Below are 5,696 nucleotides of genomic sequence, written 5' to 3'. Positions count from 1 at the left end.
TACCCCCTTGCTTGTCTGTGTCGTAATTGTTATCTTTTCTGGCAAGTCTGATTTCAGGGGCTTTGTTAGGTGCTCTGACAGTGGTTCCCAAACTGCTCCGCACATTGGAACCACCTGGCTAGCTTAAGCAGTTGCAGATGCCTGGTTCCCATGCTCAGAGGTTTTGATTTGGTGGGTGTGGGGTGCTGTCTGGGCAGCGGGAGCTTTAAAAGCTCCCCAGGTGACTCTAAATGTGTGGCTGAGTCTAGAACCATGATCACAGCAACCTAATGCCATGGGGGCACCAGGATACTGGAGAGATTCTTGCTGAGTCTTTTGGTACGGGCGGGCTATGGACTAATGAATGAATGGTTTAAGCTAATAAATTGTTATTTACTGCCTGTTTATCATTTCCTGAAGGCAGTGGTTCTCAAACTTTAAAGCATATGAGAATTCCCTGAAAGACTGTGTAAACCCAGGTTACTGAGTCCCACACCCAGATTTTCTGGTTTATCATGTTTGAGGTGGCTGATTTGTAACCAGTTCCCTGGAAATGTTGTTGCTGCGGGCCCAAGGACCACACTTTGAGAACCACCGCCTTAAAGCGGAGTTTCTCTACCCTCCCTGGGCACTTGTTAATAAGCCAAGATTCTTGGGTCCCACTCTAACCTGCTGAGTCGGCCTCTCCAGGGAAGGTGCCTGGACTGTCTGGTCACCAGGCATCTTTTGGTTCTTATTGGCAGGGGGCCTGGAACCAATACCTTAAAACAACACCAAGTGAGGAACCAGACACACAAGCCTAGGTTAGAATAACAAATGTTCACATTTAGAGTTGAAAGTGGTTTAGATGGTAATTAAAAGGACAAAAAGATCCCCCCAACACTCCCAGTGATATTGGGCCTGCAGGTCTGGGGCCTGCAGCTTCAGACATAGGTCTCTGTTCCTCAGGATGGCATTTGGTACAGTTGTCAGGAATAGGCCTACTTTAAATGATACCAAGTGACATTTAGAAGATGAGGGGGTAACACTGATTACTATGCTTGGAAACGCTTGGTGATACAGGATAAAATAAGTACAACGTGTCCAAATCCAGGATGATAGTTCATGTAACTCCTAACAGAGATATCATTTGTCAGATTGCTTATGCCTGTGTGCAAGGGCATGTGACTGTCTGTGCAGTTTATGCACATAAAGTACCAAAATATGGTGTGAAGGCTGGCCTGACAAATTATGCTTCAGCACATCATACTGGCCTGCAGGCTTCTCAACGTGTTTGGCATGGACGCCATCTAGGAAGGCCAAGAGGAGGTGACCAGAGATGAATAGATACGGAGAGCATTGATGGTCAGCCTGATGCCTTCACCTACTATTTGGATGCAGGCCTTGCCAGAACCACCACTGACAATAAAGTTTTTGGGGCCCTGGAAGCTGTGGATGGAGGCTTGTCTATCCCACAAAGTACCAAATGATTCCCTGGATATCATTCTGAAAGCAAGGAATTTAATGCACAAGTGCATTAGAAGCACATCACAGGTCAGAATGTTGCAGATTATATGCATCACCTAATAGAAGATGAAGATGCTTACAGGAAACGGTTCTCACAATACGTAAAGAACTGCGTAACTCCAGACTTGGTGGAGGAGAGATATAAGAAAGCTCATGCTGCTGAAGGAGAGAATTCAGTCTACAAGAAGCCCAAGAAAGAAGCTGAAAAGAAGAGGTGGGATCTGTCTCCCAAACTGTCCCCTGCCCAGAAGAATGATCAGGTAGCTCAAAAGCAAGCAGGCTTCCTTAGAGCTCAGGAGCTCTGAGGTCTGCTGAGTGCTAAACTTAACAATTTTCTATGAAGATTTTGCAGATAAGACAATAAATGTATTGACCAAGCAGGGAAAAACAAAAGGCTAAAGTGAATATATTAGTAGAGCGATGTTGAGAGTGTTCTTTCCTTATATTGTAGGACTTCCCCTTCTTTTCATCCCACACTCAAGCCCTAGACATTACTATTGGGTCTTCCAGTGGATGGCATGAAATGAGTTAGGCAAAGCAATACATCTCTTGCTGAATATTGATCAGTATTGTAGGCCTTTAACAAAATAGAATATAATTGATCTCAATTTATTTTTGAACCCTGTTCAGCAAATGGTTTGGAGGCTGGGGAAGAATTTATATTTGAAAGCTAAAGACATATACCTCAATATTTTCTGGTTTAAAGAAGTTAGATCAGGCACTTATTGGTCAATGTTCAATCTTTGGGAGTTTCTCCCTCTTGCACCTTCTTCTAGTCAAGCTGGTTTCTGGAACAGGGAATGCTTAGGTGTCCAATGTGCCAAGGGAAAGGGGATAGCTGGTCCCTAATTCTGAGGGTCAACTGCCAGTGGTCTTAATGGCCCAGGTCACATTGCTGTGATTATTCCAGCAGTCCTCAGGCCTGCAGGTGATTTTTCTCCTGGGTTGGAAAGTCTTTTGCTAGACTGACAATAGGTCTGTTTCTCAGACCTTCAAATAGATGCTTTCTAAGCCCTGCAGGAAATGTTCTTCTGATGGGGAGGTGGGAACCTGTATACACATTGGTAGATGTCCATGAATTTTCTTGGGCTTGTGAATTTAGATGACTTTCGCTGTATTACAGAACCTGCTTTTTAGTGATTGACCAGGGACAGAATGCAAGTCACTTGCTTCCTGGAGCAGGATTTGGTATGCTGGCTCATCTCCTTTCTCTGTCCCCACCCTATGCTTGGCCATAACTCCATGCCATCTCTACATGGCTCCCTGTTTCTTTCTATCTCCATATGCTGATCTTAGTTTCTCCAGATCCAAGAGACAATTTGTTATAGGAAGAACTGACAGAGTTGAGCCAAAATCTGCTGTCTTTAGACTCAGGTCTGACATACAACTCAATTCCTAAAGACTAGAAACGCCAACCCATGTAGAAAGCATTCTGTTCATGTCTACATTTGTGCATGTATTTGTGGAGCCTCTGCTGTGCGTTGGCGTTGTGCTAGGCTTTGTGTTGGGTGCTGCTGACCACAGAAAGGTCCCAGACATAGGAATGCAAAAATAAAATTGCAAAACCAGGCAGCCTTTAATTAAGATCAAAGTACCGATGATCTAAGTAAGTGTTAGATAAGAATGTGACTGTGCACTGGAATAGTAAGAGAAGACTTCTTTGAAACAGTAGGTCTGGGTCAAGCCAAAGCTCAAGGAGGGGAATGAAGCTGACAAAGTGGTGAGACAACTGGATAAGACTCTACCCCCCACACTGATGAAGCATTGGCCATTGCCCTCAGTAGCCCACGAGTGCCCAGGGAAATGAAAGGCTGGGGCAGGTGAATTCTAGTGAGTTGACAGATGTCATGGTCAGTTACAAACTGGAGGAGAAGATGATGTGGGGAATACCAAAGAAAGTGATGTGAAACAAGAGGGGAGTGGAGTTTGATTCTGTGCCACCATTGAGATACTACATTTCATGTTATTTTATCAAGAACAGATGTTGGTGTGTCAAATTGATTCAAATGCAGAAAGGCCAAAATGTAGATGCACTAAATTTGCAAAGCTTTGGGGAAACTGGAAATTTTATAATCTGCTGATTTTAATACTCCATCAGTGTAGTATTCTTACCTAAGAAATGCAGAATATGAAGTCTGTTTTTCCTTTCATAAAACTTAAGGATGAGATGTATGAGGGAAGACAACATAGGGAATATTTGTGTAGAACTAGTAGTAAATTCAAGTTATCTGACTGCGTAGCCAGGTATGCTCATTGGACTGGCTCCAAAAAGTTATCAAGGGAATATGAGCAAATGCAGCTTTTGCTCCTCAGAGTTCATCAAAATCCATATCTTTTACAATTCTTTTTATGTTGGCCCTAAAATGCTACTTGACTGAAATAATCTTCCCCTCGATAGCAAAGAATGTCTTATAAGCTACAGATTAATTGGTCAACTTGACATTCCATGTTCCCAATAGCTAATGCTAGTGCCCCTTTTCCTAGAACACAGATCTTGTGGATGATTTATGGCTGGGAATGACTTAAGGCTCAATTACCCTCCATTTAACAACTCCTGTAGTGCCTCTTACTCGGAATTGTATTGCATTTCCCATTCCATTCCCTGTGCTTCAAATAATTTTCCTCTCCATTTTAACGTGCTGACTTCTTCCTTGACTTTAAGATTCACCTTGGAAGAAAAATGAACATTTATTGATGCTTCATGTACCAACCCAGCCCAAGGCTTTGACATTGGTTATCTATGCAAAATGATCAACAGCTCTTTGAAGAAGGTATTATTTTTGTCACCACTCACTCACTTTTTCATTTTACAATGGAGAAACCAAGGCTCAGAGGAGTGAAGGAACTTGCCTATTGCCACCTATTGGGGTAGATGTAAACTGAAGTGACTGTAGGGCTCAATGATCTCCCCTCATCTGAGCAAGGCTCTCAATACCCAGGAGTGGACATAGGCACCTGAGTCTTGTCAGTCCAACCGAATCATTTCTCAGGGGATTTGCAACTGGAATTGCAGAAAAAGAGTTAATCCTACTCTGTTGGTTAAGCTGGGGAATGAAGACTGGCTCCCAGTTTCACTACATAGGCAAAGCCAGTCTGGTGGAAATAAAGCTAAATCACAGAGAAATGCAGAGAAGAGAGAGAGAGCGAGCGAGCACAGGAGCATGTGAGCATGATGTGCGCTGGGGTTTGCGAGTCTCTGATCCCGTCTCTGATGTCCAGTGGCACCTCCTCCTTCCAGGTGGGTGTGAACCTCCTAATACGTTTCCCGTTTTGCTCAAGCAACTAGCTTGGGTTGAGTTTCTGTCTTTTACAATCGAGTGTCCTAATTTTGCTGGTGAGCAGGACAGAGTTTCCAGATCACATGTTTTTTTCTGTCTGCCATATGACGTGCATTGAGTTTCTCATCATCAGGACTTTCCTGGATTAGTTCCATTGACAACTTGTAATCAGTTCATTTGGTCACTTCGACCCCATGACCTTCTTATATCTGGAGGAACAAGAAGGCAAGAGTTTGCCAGTATAAAACTGTCTTCCATGCTAGGGCCACAACAAATGCTGTGTTCCATTCAGAATGTGAATTACCTGAGAGCAGAGACAGGACTTTTGAATTATTATATGTAATTATGGAACACTCTAATTACAAGCACATTTAATAATGTGACTTTGAAGACTGAAACTAAATGAAGTCTTGTAAGAAAATCTGGAATTATACTGTCTTAGAGTTAACAAAAAGGCATGTAAATAAACTCTCCAAGCTCATAAAGTATGCACAGGGCTACATTTGGTTGAGAGAGGGAAAAGCAGAAAGTGTTTGGAAAGAAGGTTAACAACAGCAATATGGTACGGGAGGATAAGTGAAAGCCCAGTGGTCCTCTGACTGTTTGCACATGCAACACTGCTCTGGTTCCTTAGGACTTGGGAAATAGACTATACAAGGAAGAGATTCCTCTCTTGAAGGAACTTTTGCCTGTTTTAAATATTAGATCAGCTGAGAAGTGTGGATTCAAAAGACAGGCTCAGTATTTGGAAGGGGGCACTAGAGACTTCAATAGGCTGGACCATCTCAGTCACTCCCTTAACCTCCCTTGGTGCTGGACCCCTCCCTGCTAATATGAAGATAGTCATAGACGTTCCCTTCTGGCTTTACAAAACAACTGACCTATGAGGATGAATGGAAAGGGAAGGATTCCAATTCTGTTGGAATCCCTGTA

At 43.1% G+C, this 5,696-nt stretch overlaps 1 pseudogene; it reads left to right on the top strand.

Annotated features, from left to right (window-relative positions):
* Window positions 1–963: 963 nt before the first annotated feature.
* On the top strand, window positions 964–1,790 carry LOC103217339 (large ribosomal subunit protein uL18-like; annotated as a pseudogene).
* Window positions 1,791–5,696: the final 3,906 nt, after the last annotated feature.

The sequence above is a fragment of the Chlorocebus sabaeus genome, chromosome 10 (genome assembly GCF_047675955.1).
Source record: "Chlorocebus sabaeus isolate Y175 chromosome 10, mChlSab1.0.hap1, whole genome shotgun sequence".
NCBI classification, from domain to species: domain Eukaryota; kingdom Metazoa; phylum Chordata; class Mammalia; order Primates; family Cercopithecidae; genus Chlorocebus; species Chlorocebus sabaeus.
This window is presented reverse-complemented; position numbering and strand designations above follow the sequence as displayed.